Source organism: Lissotriton vulgaris, chromosome 10 (assembly GCF_964263255.1).
Source record: "Lissotriton vulgaris chromosome 10, aLisVul1.2, whole genome shotgun sequence".
NCBI lineage: Eukaryota > Metazoa > Chordata > Amphibia > Caudata > Salamandridae > Lissotriton > Lissotriton vulgaris.
Window position 1 is genome coordinate 443285406 of NC_141698.1, and position 22369 is coordinate 443307774.

The following is a 22369-nucleotide window of genomic DNA, read 5'->3' on the forward strand; positions in this document are numbered from 1 at the left end:
GCCCTTTTCTTTTCAAGTACTATGAAGATGTCTTGTTGAAGGCCATGGATGAGAAGAACCTCAGCCCTCAAATGAAACAAAACGTGGAGAAATATCTGAAATTTTAAAGCGATACCCTCATCAAGGCACCAGAATGAATTGTCAATGAAGTTCATTTTAAAAGCATGCATGATCTAAATAAATGGCAATGATGTTGTGTCTATCCGTCTATAAATAGTAAATGATTCTTGCATATGGATGTGCTTGCAGCAGAAATCATTGCCCCTAATAAAAAATCGAATTTGGTTACTGTCTGTAAGACTGGTTGTCATTGATGTTGGAACTTTGAACTGAATTGGAGAGTCAGAGGACTTATCTGTTCGCGGGTAAATAATCAGCACATTTCTGCACTGAACAAATACTGTGATCATTATTAGAGAGTGTATAATTCACAAAATGACTTGCAAGGATATGGGTACCATTGGAGGTTATCAGAGGAAAAATATATTTTTTAAATTCAGAGATCTAAATCAGTTGGTGGGAGCTGGACCTTTGTTTTGCTTCCTGTAGAAATTTGAATAAAAATATCAAAGTTCCAGTTGAAGGAGTGAAGTTGCATGAGAACCGTAGCATTAAACCTACAGCAATATACTACCAACAGTATTACCCTTTATTTACTGGAAAGGTTGTGACTGTGGGCATCAAAGATTTTGACTGGGTGCATTAGGCAATCATGTAGGTAAAAGAAAAAATAAATTCCTACCCAAGTTAAAAATAATATTGTTTTTATTCAGTATCAATAATCAGTGATATATAGAATTAATTAAAAGTAATCTAATTATATTTTAGTAAAAATAATTTTACATTTGTGATTTCTTTATTTTGGCTTGATTGAATCAAAAAAGGTACAAATAAAACAATAATATAAAACAAGACAAATTCATTCAAAAGCACATTATATGTACTGTAAAATACAATTTGTTCCATAAATAAAATTATTTTGTACCCAAAGTTGTCAGAAAGGCATAATCTATGAAAGGTTTTTGTGCTAATGAATGCTCAGTCCCTTGTCAGATAGCATACTAATAAGGCTAGGTAAACAAATCAATATTCACACATGAAACCATACAAACTATCATTAAGAAGAATACTAATATCTTAAAATACTCCTCACATATAAAAGTATGCTTCTAGAAAACTCTATTATTTCAGTGCTTTCATCTTGATGTACTATATTGAGGACAAATAGTGTGGAACTGAATAAACAATACAGTCATGTGTATTTGTTTTACATACTCTTAGAGCTGTATGGCGATTAAAGAAGACAAAAAATCACTCAAGTGGAATATTCCACTTTGAACATTGCTTTACAAAGGCTTTACAGAAAAATCAGACATATTTATCATGCTCGATTGGTGTACAACTCATGGGACATGTGTTGAATATAATTTATTTTTTATTCCAACAAGGGTAACAGCCCAAGTCTGAATTTTATGTAAAGTGCTCATACGAGACGGTTACTTATAAAATTCATAATATCTCAAATTCAGCTACAAATGTAAACATCATATAGGAATTTACCAGACTGCCTGAATTAACAGTGGGTGACTTTGCTTCTGACACAATATCCAATAACTCATTTCCACTTTCGCAAGCACCACAAGTCAATGCAGTGGGATGTGACCAATAATCATTGAAATCCAGCTTCATAAGCAATGTTTTTATGTATATTAGTGAAGGGATATTACTTGCTGATTGGCCCTCGAGTAATTCCCTGATACAATCCATATATGGCCCCAACTTCTCATTTTTCTCCACAGCCTAAGCCAATATAAAATTGGTCTCAAGTCAACTATATCTGAGATAGACTGAAGATTTGTATAAAATCTCATTGGGAGCATAGGGGCATTGGTGGGGCGTCTCAATAGGGACTTCTGAAAAGCATAAACAGCATTTTCAAGAAACAACAAAAGTGGACACCCTTTTAGCAAACATTAAGATGGACCCTTTTATTTTGCTTTAAGAGCAGTATACTTTTTTTCTATATCTGGGGCTGCCATCTATGAGAATCACTTATTCAAGCACCCAGATAGTCAAATTAACCCTGCCCAATGTCTCATCCTCAAGCACTACCTTTCGCTTAGCTTTCTCTAAACATCATATATTTGGTTTTGTTACTATTAATCTCTATTCCCTCCTACTCAAAAAGAGTTTACAATTTCCCAGGAGAATAGATATTCCCTTTTTTCAGTTTTGGAACAAAGCAAGGTATCATCACTGAGAAGACGGCCCGATATTTTGTGTGTCCAATTTTGGGTGAATCGTTTTCGCAGTCACAAAGATCCATTTATATATAAAAGAAAGAGGGTAGGGGCCAAAATGCACCCGTGTCTGACACCTCTTCTAATGGGAATATCCTCTGTCATTCTCCTGTCAGTCCTCAACTAAGTCATGCAAATTCTCTGTGTACAGGGCTTGTGTAAGAGACAGTAGACCCAAGGGAACTCTTGTGCTTTGCAAGACTTCCCAAAGCTTTCCCTTCGGGACAAAGTCAAATGCAGCGAGGAGGTCCACAAAGGCAACACATGATGACTCCTGATTAATGTCTACATTCTTCCACTTAATGGATAAAAACACATTATATGGTCGATTGTATTGATATTTTGCCAAAATCCTGCCTGAAGATGGGACAGCACTTGACTCGAGGACATTCCTATAGCCGTATCAAAATCTGCCTACAATAGACTTCTTGAATATAATCAATTAGGCTTATATGCACAATATAAAGACATTTTCTGCTAAATAATGAGCCCTCCCAAAGGTCTACCTGCTCCTGATGGAATAACCTCAAAGCTATAACTTGTAAGGCCCTGCCTATGAATTTCCATAAGGGCCCATGTCTCTAAATGTGAAATGTATCTATAAAAGAGCCCAATCTCCATCATCTAATTTGGAATAAATTCCAGCAACATTTCATGAAGCTAAGTGCAGATAAGACATATTTTTTTTGTGCATACAATTCATATTTGTAGGAATCAACATTGGCTGCAAACTATTATTTATTGAGTTAGCTACATTAATGCCCTTCTTCATATTTCATTTGGAGCCAATTCTCCCAAGCTGGGTTGAAAATGCTCTTCTTTTACTGTTTAAAAAGTTGGCTGAGTCATTGGTGCAGGAAAAACAATATGAAAATCCAGAAGTAAATCGACCACTGTCAATGTACTCTCTTGAGAAATACCAAACTTAATCCCACATTTCTTGCCGGTTCCATTCTCTCCTTGGTAGAAACTGCATTTCCACCCCTTTCATAAGCACAAGCATATCCAATACGGGGGGACTTGATTTGAAACAAATTTCTGAGCCATTTGGGGGTAGCGTCCGTTGGTCTTAGCCCTCGACCAACTCAAAGGAGGTTATGTTTAATTAAATTGGATCTTTTACTCCACCAAGCTCTACAAGGCGTTTTGCATAATTAATATCAGAGTAAACAATCGACTAACATTTCCTAACATGCCTAATCCAATGTAAAGCCTTATTCTTCAGGGAATCGTTATTTTCAAAGGAACAAGATGGTAGCTTCGGTACTCTCACCATAAATACCAAATATCCAGCTTGGGTGTCAGAGCTCCCCTGCAGTCTCACAGTGGAAAGAGTGACAGAAGAAGGCATATGTTTGGAATTGTGCACCCCATAAATATAACAAGCTCACCTAGGCCTTGTGGATATAGGATAAATAGATAGCAGGTGGGCACTTAAAGGGCACGATAACACACTTGTAGCAAACCACGACCTGAACTGCCATAATAACTACCCCATTGACTTTGAATAGTTAATCAGGACAAGGATGAGGATGCAATAGGAGTCGTTGATAAGCTCGTCATAGCACCCTGGCCTTGTTTGGATTTCGAAGTCCAAGCATTATGCTTCCACTGTGATGTAAAAATGTAAAGACCTTGGTTTAGGGGTTTTCGCCACATCTAGGAGAATTTCCTTCAGGTTGCAATCTCCTCTCTTAGAGCTAATATCAAATCAATTGCTTCACTAAGCGTTGAGGGTGCCTGTGTGGGTAAACTTTCTAGCATGGGTATAGACAGTATCTGTGAAGGAGAAGCTTTCACATACTTCGTGTAGCACCACAAACCTGTTAGAACATTCTACATTGATGCATTTTTTTAGTGTCATCCTTGCAACCAGAAGTCAGGGAGGGCTCCTCACCTTGACCCATGTAACAATACGCGTGAAACTGCAGGCAGAATTGGCTGGGGCTAAAACAGAGTTTTTCAGCGGCCCTGCTTTCAATTGAAATGAATCTGGAACGCTCCTCCCTCTGTTAACTTTAGTAATTTTACCTTGAGTATTACCTTGTTTGCCTAAAATAAACTCCACTGCTTCTATCAATGTATCAAACACATTTGTTACAGAGTTTGTTGTCGCATAACTTGACTGCTTGAGGAGTTTGAGTTGCACAGTCTTATCCACCGGACTATTTAAAGCTTTTCATTTTCCCATTTGCTTCCTACCTGTGCAGGGTTTAAACATTAATATCTGTAGTACCTTCAGGTATCTGGATCACTAAAGACTTGGGGCTCAAATTCTATAGCCGGAGGGGGGGTGCCCTGCCTCTTCCTGGTGCTGATGGGCGAAGGACGGGATATGCACGTGGCCACCTTACTCCATTGAAACAATATGCTCTTGAACTTACATGATTTGTCAATATGGTTGTGGTGGCTTGAAGCTATTGATCATTATTAAAATATTTCACTGTAGCACAGAGAATGTATGACAATATCCCAGGTGCATTTTGATAGTTGTATGATTTTGTCACAAAGTCATGTGTCAGTATGGATATAAAAGCATGTGGGTATCTTAAATGCAAACCCTCTCATCTGTGATCAAGGTTAAAACACGGTACATCAAAATGTACCCCTAGGCAACGGTTATGATGGCTATGAAGTCTTAACTTCATAATAATAAATGAGCTATATCCTTGACATAACTAATTTGATTATGCCAGTGTTCACTCCACCTTATGATGATCTATTGCATACCGACAAGCATGGCGGAGACATCTACATATACCTACCTCCTTTATGCAGCTATATACTTTCCATGTACTTATGGATCTGTACATTTATCCCTTTCTTCCAATTCTGCATATTCAATGCACAACCCTCTTTCTCACCCTATACCTCTCTCAATATATCTTCTACCCCAACATTCTGACTCATCTCAAACTTCTTTCTACTACTCTTTCCATTGCACTACATTATTTCTTACCCTATACCTCTTTCAATATATCCTCTACATTCATTCTCTAATTTATCAGAAACCCCATACCATTACTATAACCCCCAAAATACCCCTTTCTAGACTCTTCCCTACTCTACCACTCCTAGCATCATCTGACACTTGTTGTATTATACCAATCCCACCAAAACAAGGCTTTCTAAACTCTTTCCCTCCATATCCCTTTGTACTCATCCTAAACTTCCTCCTACTACTCTCTCCAAAACAAAAACAAAAAAGTCTAAATCTTTCACTCTTCTATCCCTCCACTATCCTTTTCAATCAAAATAATAGACTAACATGTCCAGTTCTTAAATTTCATATTACACTCTACTAATTCATCACTAATCCTTTATGGGTTCTAGAGTAGCGTGCTGCTTGCCAAAAAACCTCTTCAACACCTTATCAGGGGTAGCAAGCACTATATAAATGCAAACCTTTTCCCTCTTCTATGCCTCAGCTACCCTTCTCTATCCAAATAACTGAATAAGATATCCACCACTCAAATTACTTTCATATTTCACTATACCAATTCAACACTAATACTTTATGGGTTCCAGAGTAGCGTGCTACTCGCCAAAAAAGCACTTCCACACCTCATCAGGGTAGTAAGCACTATATAAATGCAATTACAATACAATCTATGGAAAAGGAATTCAGTGATCCTAGTGGTAAATAGAACTTGCAGTGTGCGAAGAGAAGTAATAGAACAAAGTAAGAGAACCAAAGAAAACTCAAGTAATGTGTAAACCAAGCTGAATTCCTCTTAAAAGAACGTCAACCTCTGTAACAGAACTACAGCAGAAAAGTATGTGTTTGCAGGGTAAAATACTCTATCTCAGTGGCTGTGTAGAAGACTCCAAAGGGTGTTCATGCCACAGCAATGTCTGAATTGTAGGACTTCCGAAAGACATAGAAGGAAACAACATGGTATCCTTCTTGGAAAAGTGGGTATTTCAAATGCTACCTATACCAGGCCTTATTCTCTTCTCTTTTGAAAGAGCACACAGCGTCCTGGACAACTATCCTTTTCTTGGTGCCACCTCTAGACCTGTTGTTGTGAAACATTTCCACTATAAATATAGAGATGTTATTTTGCAAGAAGTGAAGAAAAACGGAGACATTACAGTAGGAGAGTAGAAAGTATTATTATAGCCTTAGAGACTGCTGTAGCAGGCTATACTGGCCATTAAAGACCCACTCTTATGCTAAAGGCTGAAGGCGAGGGCATTTAACAAAGGAGCAGGCCTTTAAGGTCTTGTAGAGCCCACTATGAGGGATCTAAGTCCATTAAAACATACCACCCTTAGAGGGCAGAATGTTTTAATTTGTAAAATAAAGGCTTTGCAGAGCCTGAGGGGATTGACTCTGTAAGGCCTTTGTTCACAGCTGTTGCTGTGAACAAACATTGGAATGTTGATGCTCCGGGCTTCTACTGGCCAATAGAAGCCAGGAGCACTTCATTGTCTTTAATGGAGCGCTCAACATTCCAATGTTCTAATTGTACTTAACTTCAAACTGCTATTGCAATAGAAGCAAAACTAATTTTAGGCAGTTAAGACGAAACTCAGAGAAACATACCTCAAATATGCGCTACTGTTTCTGGATAAAATTAAAGTTATAGCAGACCAAGGGCCTCATTTTGGCTGATGGCACATCATTCCAACAGGGGTGACAGAGTAAAAGAATATGTCCATATAGCAGAGGAGCCATATGCCAAAATTACCAATGACCACCAAGCAGGTTACAGTGGTTCCAGGATATATATTTTGCTGCAGGGCCGTGTCAGCTCCCAATGCAGGGAGAGTATTATAAGCATTTTAGAGTCCCTTTTCACCAGGGTTTGCCTGGCGATGATGGGCAGTAAAAAAAAAGGGCTCTTTGTCTGTCCATCTTAATTGGGTGGGTGGACATATAGCCATTTCTCCTACAGCCCAATGGAGTAGTCACCACTGTAACTAAACCTATGGTCAGCCCGCTTTTGAATTGGGAAGGCGGGCCATTGATGGATAAAAAATTAGATCTCCCATGCATAAGGAGTATCGGACCTATTTTATGTTAGAACGATGCATCTATATGTACCCTTTTTGCTTGATATATATATATATATAGTTATATGCGTTTGCAGGGAGGAAAACGTTAATTCGCTCCTTGCGTATTTACTGCTAACAGAGTAGGGCGAGAACCATACAGACCCCATTTTCGAACTTATGCTCGAACATGGGCTGTGATCATGTGTAAATCTCCGGCAGTTGTCAAGCCCCATTTCATCTGAATTACTGAGAGCAGTTGAACATAGGCTGTCTACTCGACTGTCCTGAGACTCAAGGTCGCATCTGGCTTTGGGTGCGATAAGCGCATTCCTGGAGGCGCCGTGCCTACACACCCGGGCACCAAGACGAAAGGGAGTCACCCCTCCTGACCTTCCCAGTATTAAATTGTTAAGCTTTGAAACTAATCATGTGTGCCATATATGGTCTTTCCCTGGAGATCGATGGCCGACTGGTGTTTTTCCTTTTACAGTGATTATATGTGTTGAACCGAAAGTACATAACCACATGTTTGAATACGAGCCAACAGTCTTCTTCGCGCACCTGATGGGTGAGGATTAGAGAGGCTCCTCTATAGAGTATTTTGCTGAATAAATTATTACATTTTCTTCACTGCCAACTGACTGATTATTTTGGAATGGGATTGGGGCTATTGGTAGCTATAGCCTTTTATGTTATTTTTATAGTAATTCACCATTATGCTGGGGGTGAGGATACTCCGTTCCCGTTGCAATGGAGTATCCTTACAGCCAACATATGAATCAGACCTCAACTCTATCATTTCCTCACAAGCCCAATTTAGTGTGGGTCTTGGTAGACTAATAACAAAAGCCACAGGGCTCACAGTCACAAGGCAAACATGAAGGGTGGAAACAGCACTTCATAATGGATCATGGCTTTCTAAAAGATCAAAATGCCAAGACAATCTGTACACCGTGTCAAGTAAACAATCAGGAGCTGAAAAGAAAGCTGTACTAGTAGCAGCACCTACTATAAAGTATGGTTGCATCCTTATAAACAAGGATTCATTAGACTTTGCTGCTTTTGGAGAGAAGTCAGAACCTGGAACACTGGACAGTAATACAGACTCTTTACTAAAGGTCCCCACAAGATCAGCAAAGGAACTACGTTGAAATCAGATAGGCTGCAACACACAGGATTAAATCCATTGTTTTGCGCATTGAAGTAGTCAAGAACTCAGCAACACTTGATATAGATCCCGACCACTGAGGCTGTAATAAATGGACCTAGACCACCATGGTGCGAATATGACCCACATTACAAAAGACAACTTTTGGTCTGACACCCCTTCATCTTTTCTGCAGGGGGTGGAGAATCCCCCGCATTTCAATACCGCCTGCTCCCTTTCCTCCAAAATAGTCAGTTCCCAAAATAGACACTTCAGTATAATGAGAACAGGAGGATTATGTGTTTGTTTCTATGCTCCAGTCCAGAGAGGGAAGTTGTTTTAGGGTTGTAGTCAGTTTTTTAGAGATGGCTGTTGCTCATACTGAACTTGAACAAATAGGGAACAGAAAGAACCTCAGAAACTATAGCACAATTCTGTTTTATGCTGGCCCCTCACCCACTTACATGGTACCGGTACACAACACAAACTGAATGGCCATACATTTATAATATTGGCATAGAATATAAGGGGCCTGAAAACATCTAGTAATAGGGCAAAAATACATTCATGTATATGGTGCAAAGAAACACAGATTACCATCCTTTAGGAAACTCACTTCAAAGGGATAGGGGAAGGACTGCGCAAGAGATAGAGAGGCAAACATTTTTCAAGACTTACTTTGCGTACACCGAAGACATCATCCTACGATTTAGTCATGGGTCTCTCTGTTGAGATGATTGAAGAGGGGTTTGATGACTAAGATAGATATGTTTTTATAATTGGCAAGCTAGACAATACACCTGTGGTAATAAGGACATTGTATACCCCTAATTTGTTAAATTGGCTAAATTCAAATACTACATATCCCTTAGTTAAATTTTTACTTAATAACCCCCACACGCCATGGAGAATTGAAGGCGACTGTAACAGGTTTGTCAGCATTCAACAGGATCATTTGTTTCTCCCTTTCCACACTACCCAGTAATAAAGAAAGCTAAAGATCTCCAAGAGTGTCACCAACACTGGGTATACTGGATTTCTGGAGAATCTCCCCTCATGATACTAAAGAATTCTCCTATTATGACCCTCTACATGTTTTCCCTCCTGACTTGGCAATGTATTTGCACCAAAGCATATGTAAAAAATGGTGTGATCCAAACACTTAAGCAAAGCATTGTCAGATCACAAACCCCTACTGGATGAGCTACAACGGGAGAGACAATTAACTCCCATTCCAACCTGGAAACTCCTTATAATGAATTTGGACAACACAGTCTATAAGTCACTCTCCAAAAATCTGAAGGAGTATTGTATTTTTGCATTGTATTTTTGGTGCTTGTAAAGCGCATCAATCATCCAGTGGGACATCACGGCGCTAGGAAAGAATGTAGATGCTAGACAGATTACTCTTGGCCTGAATTATTGGTACATTGCTCTAAAGAGTGGAGCAGCAACCAGTAGACTATTGTACCGGGAAACCTTAAAGACAGTCGTTCAGGGAGTATCCATAAAGAGACAGTTATAGTTTTCTGCAAAACAATCCACAAAGAAATAACTGCAACCAGCATCAAAATTGAGAATGCTGGAATGTGAGATGATAATGAATTGCCTTTTCCTTTCCACACTGATACAGGCCGAGAAAGATTCAGCAGTGCTCTTGGTCATCCTTCGTTGCATTGATTACAGGGAATATTCCACTCGAGCACACACCCATGTCAACAAATCAGGGAGATTATTGGCCAGAATCTTGAAAGATAAGATAGATGGCCCTTAATGACAACCATCAGAGATATATTGTGGCACACACAACAGAACCAAACAGCCTTCCTAATCGTGTTTTATACGTACTATTCAGAATTATACAAACACACAGATCAGGTTACTCAGGATGAGATTATCTTGTTTTTAGAAGCATTAACCCTCCCAAGAATTGACTCAGATGATAGGGTTCATCTCGACAGCTTGCCTTCTGAATTTGACTCTAGGTTCTCCAAAATATTGGCACCCAAATTACTGGAATTATATATGCTTCACTTGAAGAGGGTATCTTCCTACACACTACCTCTCAGGAATTGGTCATTGCTTTACTCAAATTCAGTAGGATCCACTCAATATGGAGTCATTGTACATGAAATTATCTTCACCCGAAGATATCAAATCTCTCAACGGAACCCTGCACAAAACCTTAAATTGGCTTACCTCCAACCACCTCAAACTAAACGCCCTTAAAATGGGATTCCTTCTCATTTCTCCCACAAGGCAAACCCCAACCATTGAGAAAGATCTAAGTCACACCTCACCGCTCTCAACTGCACACTATACATCATTGATTCCACTAAGTCACTGGGAATTGTTCTAGATAAGAACCTATATATGCAAGATGACATCAGAACATCTACCAAAGGAGCAAACTTCCAATTGAACATCCTTAGAAAACTTGTTCCTATCTCTAACAAGATGATTTCAAATTGGCAGTGCAAGCACTAGTCATTTCAAGACTTGATTACGGCAGTGCTACTCTATGCGGACTTCCATTGCTCAGCTTAGACCCCTCAGAGCATCTCTGAATGCTGCAACTAGACTCGTCACTGGCTCCAAAAACTCCAACCACATCATGCTGGATCTAAAATCGCTCAGCTACCTTCCATTTGACACAAGGATTCAGTTAAAAATTGCATGTATGACCCATAGAGCACTACACTTCAATACCCCTCTCTACCTCTCAAATATGCTCGAGCTATAAGGTGTAACCCGGCCCTGAAGGAGCACCATCACTCTACTCCTTAAACTGAAGAAATAGCAAAAACTGAAAACATTCAATCGTACATTCTCTGGCATTGCCCTTAGAATTTGGAACTCCCTACCTTAGAAAGAAGACTGATTCCCTCAACATTTGCCTTCAAAAAGAAAGTGAAAACCCTACTGATGAACACTGCACCGAACTAGATGTCAATGGGAATGCAGTCGTAGTGCTGAGGAGGACAATGGAAGAGGTCAAGAGGTGCTGGAATTATGTGAAGCGCAAAACCAACCAGAAACTCGGCAACAACCAGAAGGCAGCAATGCAGACTGGAGGTCGGAGTCCAGCGCCACAGGAGGAGCTGGATGAGATGGAGGAAATGGTGTCCACAGTCATCAGTGTGGAGACGGTGGCAGGAGTTGGGGGACCGGACACTCCTCAACATGACCTGACACAACAACAACAGGGTGAGTAACGACCAGGGACTGGGTGGACGGGGGAGATAGGCACAATGGCACACATGCACAAATAAGTATAGCATAGTGCACACCCACAATGATTCTGGATTATGTCCCTGATCCCCTTGGCACACTGCCGCACATTAAGAAACAGCAAAAAGGCCCCCGTCAACTACGTGCCTAGAGGAGACCCTTCTCACACATCACCAATCTCACAACCAACCCATGCACATGTGCCAAACCCAGCAAAATGACCTGTCTGTGAGCCACACTGACAATGCAAGTTACACTGCATGACAAATAGCATGGCTGCAGTCAATATATCGGGACCTGTTGCACACCACGACACGGAGGTGGCTGAGTGTGGGCCACATCCGTAAAGGAGCAGGTCACACTCTGACACATCCTTGTGCACAAACAACCCCTGACGTCAACAACACATCTGGGGACACAAAATGCCCAAGAGTCCCAAGTCCCACCAAGAGCCCTATTTATCCAAGTATGCAACATCTTTGCACTGTATAAGCACAGAAGTCAAAGGCACACCACCTGAAAGAGAGAAGGGGCAGCAAAATCAGAGCTGCAGGGGCGACTCTCCTAAAATGCAGCACGCACACATAATATTCAGAGCACATCAACAGGGACAGAAATGTGGTGCAAACTGCAACACGTTCACAACAGAACAGAGGACACAACTGGTGCCGCTTGTGTGTAGAAACTGGCCAATCACATTTGGCACAGCAGGAAAATGTGAGATGATAATGTACAAGTACAGAAACACATCCGTGATGTTATCGAAATGTCCACTTTCCTGCATTAAATAGGCAGCTCCTCCCAAACAGTCACAATTTACATTGTCATGCAGTCTGTATGTAAACTTGTACAATGCGTCAACATACATGTGAACACAATGTTAAACTACATCTCCCCTTCACTTTGCAGAGGGAAAGTCAACACCTCCTGCAGAGCAGATCGAACATCTCTTTACTGATGACGAAGAGGACCTCCACACCTTCCACACCGACGCCCTCCAAGAGCTCTTGGACAGCTTCGGCACCTCATCTCCAGGAGCAGGGCAGCCCAGCTGCATCAAGGAGACCGCTCTCCCTCCATAGACCACACAGCAGGAAGCATCCACCACCACGGCTGTCTCCCAGGACCCCCACAAACAACACATGGCCTTCCAACGCTGTATGTTGGGTTGCCGGAAGAAGATGGCTGATCAGGTGTGTGTGGGGTTCAACCTCATGGCAGCCAAACTAGATGCCATATGTGGGTGTCTAAGGCCCATCAGGGACCACTTACAATCCCTAACTCACACCCACAGTCTGCTCCAAGCTCTCCAACGATCCATGGCTGACATTGCTGGAGTCCTGACTCTGGGACAAGAACAACTGTCTAGTCAGAGTGACTCCAGTGATGTCAGCCGGGTGTTGGGACACATGCCGAGGATCATGGAGAAAATGGAGCGGATGTAGGCAAAAAGAATGGCTGCCACGGCGGCACACCAGCGAGATGTAGCTGAGTTCTTCCATGCCCTGCAGACCCTCATCATGGCATTGCTGCCACAAGGTCTGGCGCAGATGAATGCTGCTGCTACTACTCCATCCACATCTCTGCCCCTGAAGTGTCAGTGAGACACAGTGCTGCAGACAATCCACTTCCGGCCAATGATGTGTCACTGCCACACAGTGATGCAGACAATGCAATACTACCCACATGTGTGGCACATGACACAGCAGAGGACGAAGACGTGGATGATTCTGCCCTAGTGGTAAGAAGGAAGCAGTAGCATTCACCTCCGCCATATGCCCTGTTTCTGCTTGGTTCTGCAGTCTGCATCATCACCTTCCACTGTCCCCTGATACACTCTGCAACACTCACCTTGGACCTCGACATGGACTGCCATATTCTGTTTGGTTATCAATGGCACAGCAATCAGATTGCGACTGAACTCTTCCCCTACTGATGAAATTGTCAAACCCTAAAGGACTCTGGCTGGCCCTCCACGGGGCAACAATGTAAAGTGGGGTATGCATGGCCCTGTACTGCTCCAGCTTAAACACTCCACCGAATGTAAATAAAACATTCTAATTCACACAGATTTGTCATGTCTATGATCAATCAAGTATGAAAGTATAGATCAATGTAGGGACAGTGATTCCACTTCACATCCATGTTGCTAATGTTGTGGGACTTGAGTCACAGGGTGCCACTCTCTGCATCATGGTGGTACCCCGAAAGACACCCTGTTGTCTTTTCTTGGTCACAAATTGCAGCCTTCATGTCATGAATTTGTACACATGTGATACGCCGCTGAGTGAGATTACGTACTATAGTTGACACCCTGAAATGGTATTTTGAATACGTGACACTCTAAACGGCCTCTCAGTACACAGGTGACAGTCCCACCATCTAATTGCCCTTTGTGAGATTGTTAGCACTAAATGTTGCACTTACACTTGTCAGAGTGATGTGCTTATGCAAAGGAGTGACATCCACACTGGGAATGTGTGTTGGAATGACTTAATTTGCACATGCTGTGCCTGTGGTCATTTTGTCCTGTCCCATGATTGCTAAGGACAGTTACAATGTGACGTGCTCATGTGAAGAAATTGTTAAAGATTGTGTTCCTTCGGGCTATTCCTGCTGCAGCTGCAGTGGGGTGTGGTCCACCTGCCTAATCTTCATCATCATCATCTTTGCATCTGGCACTTGGATCCATGGGGCAATGGTGCGTACACATATGTTGTGCAACGCACAACATGCAATGATCATCTTGCACACTATTTCCGGGCTGTACAGGAGTACTCCACCTGTGATGTCAAGGTACCTGAAACGTGACTTTAACACACCAAATGAGTGCTCCACAATGCCCCATCTGCATTTGTGGGCCGCATTGTACTGCCTCTGGGCCTGGGTGTTCGTGTCTTGAAGGGGTGTCATCATCCAAGGGCACAGTGCATATACTTGATCACCAGTGACAGGGGAGAGAGATGTGTGTCAATCGGTGGTTCGGCATTCTGTGTTGGCAGGCTTATTAGTTTTGTGGTGTGTGATGTGTGCAACTTTGGGATTCATGTTTGACATGTATTGCTTGTGGCAAATGAGCGGCATCCATGTGTATTATGTTGCCTCGCAGCTGCTCCTCACTCCCCCTCGAGCCTATTTACTTATGTGCGCTGCGCGGCTGCATCACTTTCACTCCTAAGACACACCATTGTCATGACTGTCTGCGCATGTCCCCAAGCCTGGCAATGACACTGTGATATTGGCCGTTGAAGGGACTCAGCCACGTGTGTGTAGGCCTAAAGTCAGGATATGGCAGACACAGAGACACACGCCGTATTTACTTTGGTGGCCATCCCGGAAGTGAACCATGACCAGAGCCCCAGTCTATTTATTCCCATTTCTATGCTGGACTGGCATACACCGGCCCAGCCCACTTCGCTTACTCTTACAGGGGGGACGACATACCTACATGTCCAAGGTCTTCCCCAATGCCTGAGGTGACATGGTTGTGTCCCTTGTCCACAAAACTACAAACACCAGCAGTATATGTCTACATGAACATGTCTGTGCTCTGCATACTGAAGTCTGTCCAGCACATCACCCCCACACTTGGCATTGTGTACATTCTTATTCATGGGTCACTTGCCTCCTTCACACATACTTGGTTCCCACCTCTCCCCACATTCTGCAATTGTGTGGCAGAGGAGCCTTGAGGCGGATGGTTTGTCTACATGGCTGGCCACGGTTACAACAGTTACTTCTGTTGGCGTGTCTGGTAGGTGGGCATGTTGTTTGGCATGTTGTATGTGATTTTGTAACAAGTGCATTCCCACAGTTGTGAGTTGCATGATTGTGGAGTTGAGGTGTGTTCAATTGGTACTTACCAACAAGCACTGCATTTCCATAGGTGTCATCCTGGAAGCAGTGGTTGATGATGGATTGTCAGAAGATGTAGGAATCATCCACATTGCCTGGGTAGTTGGCGACGACGTTGGTGAAGAGTCCCCGGTGGTCCACTCTTGCCTGCACATTGATGGAATGCGTGTGCTTTCTGTTGTGGTAATTGTGTGCAGTGTCGGCAAGGGGCATGTGTGCAGTCAATTGCCCCTAACATGTGCGGGAAGCCAGCTATGGCGTAGAAGCCTTGCTTGTTCTCCAGCTGTTCCTGCTCAGGAATGTATGACGTTACAATGCATACTTGTACAACGCATACCATTACAACGCATTTTTTACAACGCAATACCATTACAACAAATGATTTTAAAACGCATACCATTAAAGCGCAAGTGTATTAAATACTTTAAAAGTGCAATTACAACGCATGATAATACTCCGCATACCATTACAATGCATATATATTTTTTAAAAATATATATAATAATAATTTAGTAACCTACAACCTGGCACGGGACGCAGGGAAAATAGGGGTTTTGGATGGGGAAGTGTATTAAAACGATAAAACGAACTGAACGTTTGGTTTAACGAAAACTAACCTATTTTTACCAAATTAATACTTGAGTATTAAAATTGATACTTGGGTATAAAAATGAATGCTCATCATGTTTTTAATTTAAAATAACCAAATAAAAACTATTATTAAAAATTAATCCAAGAAAACAAAATTTCCCCCCCCACAAATGATTAAAACAACGGCATGTCAAAATACTTCATTCAGAGTAAACAAACGTAAATAAAAAGAGCCACCATTTTGTAAGGTCGCAAATGCCGCAGTCCTGCAACAGTTTCAATGACACTAAAAGGAACCCACAGCAAACAAAATGGAGGATAAATGTCAAACCACAACAGAATAAACACACTTTTTAACTCAATAAATTAAAATATACATTCTCACATCAAATGAAACCTAAAAAAACCCAATTTAAACGATTATTGTGAATATTATTGATTACACACAATTAAAACTATAAATACAGGTGATCCACCATTTTTAACTCAGTGGTCGGATGACTACGAGCGAGAGCAGACACATTTAACACCACTGCTAACGTGACTGAAAACAAAGCTTTTCACCTTGAACTTACATTGAAAAATAAAAGTAAGTAACCTATTATATAATTAAACTAATATTTTTAAAAATGTACCTAACAAAAATATTAATATACAGGTATTCTTTATGCAGTTTCAAATTCATTTCTGAAAGAATCATTTTGAAAAAATTCGAACATACAACTTTCAATTTAAACAAGTAAGCAGAATATATTTTAAAAACTTTTTAAATGTAAGAAACCGGTATTATGCAGAAAGAGTAACAGATAAAAATTCTCACTTTTCGAGATTTATGAATTATGAAAAGGCCAAAAACAATTTTAAGTTAGTATTGCGAATTTAAAAACTGTCAATCATTGTATTCCTTAAAAAAAGTGTTTAGTAATATAAAATAAATAGGTTTAAATAAATATTCTTCCTTAAATACAGATAAAATCATAAAGCTTAAAAACAACACCAAAAGAACAGCTTCTAAAAAAAAAAACAACTCAGACACATCGAAAAACCTAATTATTCGGTAAGTACATTTTAAAATAATTAACAAATAAAAATGAACTGATTTCACCAGATAGAATAAATACTATCTGTGTTTTTCAAAATGCTTTTTTCTAAAAATTGAAAGTATTTGTGGTTGTAATCAAGAAATGTATTTGTAAAAAGCAGTCAAGCAAAGTAACCATTTTAACATGTTTCTTTACATTCAAAACTAATAGGATATATATAATGTATAAATAAACATCCAATATATTTTTTTATTATAAAACAGAAATCATCTTTCATCTTCAAACACCACACCTAAGGAACAGCTTCTTATTGACGACCAAGCTGAAAGACATTTTAATTGCAAAATAAGGGTAAGTGAGCACATAGAATTAATTCTTTTTTTAAGTGTTCGAATTAAATATTTGAATTTATTAATATAAATGTTTTGCTGTGCTAAAAAAAGTTTAATAAAAAAAAAGTCATGCATAATAACCATAAACATAATGCCATTTAAATCCCAAAACAATAGGGTATTTTTAATCAATAATTAAACAACCTATATATTTTATTTCCTTCTACAGAAAACTACCAAAGAAGCTCAAGCAAAACCAGTTCAAGACCAGGACCTACAGAACCTACATTCAAAAATCAATCCGGAAACGACCACCATATAAAAGTCAACTCAAAGTACACGACTAAGGTAAATACCTTCAAAGCATGTTTTAAAAACTAATTCTACGACTGAAAGGGCCCAGAAATTAACTTTAAACCCAAAAAAAGAATGTAAATGCACTATAATGTATAAAAAACATTTTTCAAAAATTTGCAAATTTTTTTCCATTTGTATTTATTGTTTCAGAAAATGTCACAAGATGAAGCAGAAAAATATATTACAAGCAGTAAAGGAAACCGTCTCTTCCAGTATGCAGATTATATTTATTGCAAGGAAAGAATTACAGAACCAAGGAGACATTAGAGGTGCGTGCAATATTACTCATCCCATTGCAAAGGCAGAGCGGTTACTCTTGGTGACACTGTTGAAAAAACAACTGAGCCTAACCACTCTGCCTCTGCAATGGAGATTGAAGTTAGTGAAACCATTAACGAAATGAAAAATATTACAAGCACCTCCAATGACTCCTCTGGATCGATTTTGAGGGAGGTAGCTCAACATGTTCCTGATCACATTGCTAGTAGTATGCCTATAATACCTAATTTGAGACAAATTATTGAACGTAAAAAACAGGCAAGTAACCCACAAAGAACCAGGGGATACAGGGCACAGTCCTAGCCTGGTTGACGTCTTTTCTAGAAGACCGCTCGCAGCGAGTTCAACTCACAGACCTTGTGTCAAAACCAGCTCAGTTGACATGCCGTGTGCCCCCAGGCTCGGCTCTGTCACCCCTGCTCTTTAATAAATATCTGCAGCCTTTGATTGCAGCATTGAACAGGATGGACTGTGGAGTTTATAATTATGCCGACGATACACACATCCTGATCCAGATTGACGACTCAGCTAAGGCCCACTTGAGAGTGCAAAACATCCTCAAGTTTACGATCAACTGGATGTCGGACAACTCTTTAAAAATAAACCCGGATAAAAAGGAAGTCCTGGCAATTACGACAGCTGCCAATCTGTGGAGTGATCAGTTCTGGCCGGCCGAACTAGGGCCACTTGCAGAACCAGCACTGGCAGTAAAAAGCCTAGGCATTAGAATTGATGCCCTGCTATCCTTGACACAGCAGGTATCATCAGTGGTGGGCACTTTTGTTAGTTTGTTACGCCAGCTGCGGAAACTCTCCCCACTGTTGTCCTTTTCCACGCTTAGGCTGGCGGTCTCTGCTCTGATTCTGGCACGGCTGGATTATGGCAATTCTTTATACTATGGCCTCCCAAAAAACCTTCTGGCCAGACTTCAGGTTGTGATGAATGATCATTTTTAACAAACCTAGGCAAACTCGAGCCATGCCTTTATTATGTAGCCTACACTGGCTGCCAATCGCTCAAAGAGTAAAATTCAAGAGCCTCTGCATCGTTCATAAGGCAGTCTATGGCTTAGCCCCCAAATACATCAAGGAACGGCTCACTAAGTACACGCCAAGTAGGACCCTTCGGTCTGCGGATGCGTGTAACCTGATATGCCCTCGGTTTAACCTCGCATCCAAGGGTGGCAGAGCATTCTCCAGTATTGTTCCCTTGACATGGAATCGCCTCCCAGCAGAACTTAGGAAGGAAACTAATCTGCTAGTGTTTAGGAAGAATCTGAAGACTGTGCTATTTCTGGAGGCCCCTGTGATTCGGCGGTCTGATGCCTTACTGATGTTGTGTGTCCGCTGATAGCGCTTAAGATACCTCTGGGTGATATAGCGCTCTACAAACTTATAATAACATAACATAACAGAGTTACACCCCAGACATTCACTGACATTGTAATTCCTCATGAACTCTCTTTTTCTATTTCTAATGAAACTTTTATCCTGTATGATAACCAAAACCCTCAGAAATTAATATTTATTTTTAGCACACCCTGTAACCTTGCCAAGTTAGAAAATAGTGATATTTGTGATAGTGATAGTGATATTTGGAGGATGGATGGGACGTTTAAAAGTACCCCCCATCCTTTCACCCAAATATACACTACACATGCAAAAATTAACCATACAGTAGTACCCATAGTATACAGTTTGCTACCTGATAAACAATCCACAACGTACACTGAACTATTAACAGTGGTTAAATCAAAAACATCCAATAAAAGTCCTAGGAAAATAATTATTGATTATGAATTTGCGATGATAAATGTTATTTCCAAAACGTACACGGATACCCAAATTCAGGGATGATTTTTCCATTTTTGCCCGGCATTTTGGAGTAAAATACAAAAATCATCCCTTGTTGTGGATTACATATCAGACAGCAAACTGCAATTCGAACTAAAAAAACTAACTGCACTTTGCTTTGTCCCTAATAAATTATTTCGAAGACACATGGATTGGTCATCTAAGCAGGTCGGGTCGCAGGAGGAAGCCACGTTTCCATGTGGAGTGGTGGAACTGCTACTCGTCCTGCTTAGAAGGAGAGGCAAAAACAAACAATGCCATAGAGGGATGGCACAACTCCTTCAACCACACAATTGGAAAACCTCATCCTTATTTCTATCATTTCTCAGAAACTCGGAACAAAGTTTTCAAGAAATGAGAATGTCACAATCATTACCAGGCAGTCTGAACCCACACATCTCTAAAATATCCAAAGAAATGTCAGAATGACTATTGGCAGCTTTACAACAGTTTTCGTTGTGTGTGGCTTCAGACTACCTAGATAATGTTGCACACACTCCACTACTAATACTCTCTTCAGATTTACTTTCCTGTTTTGCCCTAAATTACATTACAACACATTTAATTTGGCATTTCAATTGGCTTTTTTCTAAAATAATTTTTTGAAAATTGAAAGTCGGGTCACCTAACCTTAGAAGTCTTCTTTTTTCTTTTTTTCTTTTCTTTAATGCAATCCAATATAATCCAAACCATGCTTGTTTTGTTTTCCATTTTTGCAAAACCATTCCCAGAAAGCAAAAAAAAAAATAATCTTGTTGCATATTTTTAAAGAAATGCATTTCCAAAATAAGGTATTCCTTTTTTTAAGATTGGTTTACTACAAACAACTCCACCAAAATTATTTTCTTCTCCAAATCAAAACAATCTCCAACTCCCCAAAAATCGAAAATGTATCCATCATCTTGCTGTTCTTAAAATCCGAAGTCCCAAAAAATCCAAATAAAGATCCATCCTCTTGCTGTACTCTAAATCAGCACTCCTTCAAAATCCATTTCCAAAGATGTAAATCCATCGAAATTCAAACACCAAAAACAATCCAGAGATGTGTTCCACGATTCCTTGAATCCACCACGAATAACGATCCATTTTCTCCAATGGAAATTCAATGTTCATAAATCGATCTTCTTCTGTGTGCGACGGAATACCGAACAAACAATTTCACAAAAATACATTCACAAACCATTGTTTAACTACTTTTTTAAATAAATCAAAGCATATATTGCAAAAAAGTTAAACAACACGTGACCCGACGTAGCCATACTCTAACAATGTGCTCGTGAACAGGTGGAATGTAACCTAAACATGTTATTTACGAATTCTACACCTCCCTATTCTTTCCTTGCAATAAATAAGAATATGTACTTTTTAAGTTAAATAAAAACTTTATAAAGTTTCCTACCAGAGCGCAGATCTCCATACTTCTGCTCTGTCCAGCGACGCTCTTCAATATGGCTGCCTACGCGTTTGAGGTTCACGCGTATACGTCATCACAAGCTGCAAAAAAAGAAAAAGGACTATTTTTCTGTAAAACTTTTTTTATTATTAAACAATATTATTTTCATAAATGTTATTCCTTTTTTTAAAAATGTTTAAATATGTGCAAAAATGTATTAAAATATATTCTGTTAATAAATAAATGTATTTACAATTTTACTTTAATAAACTGTGTCGCAATAAATTATTTTACATTTGATTTTAATTTAAACTTGTTTCTTTTCTATTCTTTAAAATGTTTAAATAAATTTAATTTTATTCTTAACTTATGGATACTCCGTTTTGACTCTGTAACAAACCCGTTAGTCTCTTATTTCAGGTACGTGATATTCACATAGAGAGCTATTGAAATAAATGCAGGACAATTCATTACATAGCAATCAATGATAAAGCGTGGGAATTTTTTTGTAAATTTTTTTTTACTTATTTATTAAATCATAAACACATTTTTATAAAATACATTAATGTACAATAAATATTCTAAAAATAATTTTAAATTAAAATTACACTCTTTATTAATTTTAAAAATACATTATTCATCAATTATTAATATCTATATTGTTTTTCAAAGGGGGTTTAATCCCAAAGTATGTATTTGATAATAGAGGAGTAATATTTACTATTGTTACTCCAATTGAGTGTAATAGTAGGGTAAGTGCTGGATAGTGTAGGGGTATAAATTAATATTCTAACTCCAGGGAGGTGTAATAGTAAGGTAAGTGCTGGATAGTGTAGGGGTATGAATTACTATTCTAACTCCAGGGGGGTGTAATAGTAGGGTAAGTGCTGGATAGTGTAGGGGTATACATTACTATTCTAACTCCAGGGTGGTGTAATAGTAGTGTAAGTGCTGGATAGTTTATAGGTATAAATTATTATTCTAACT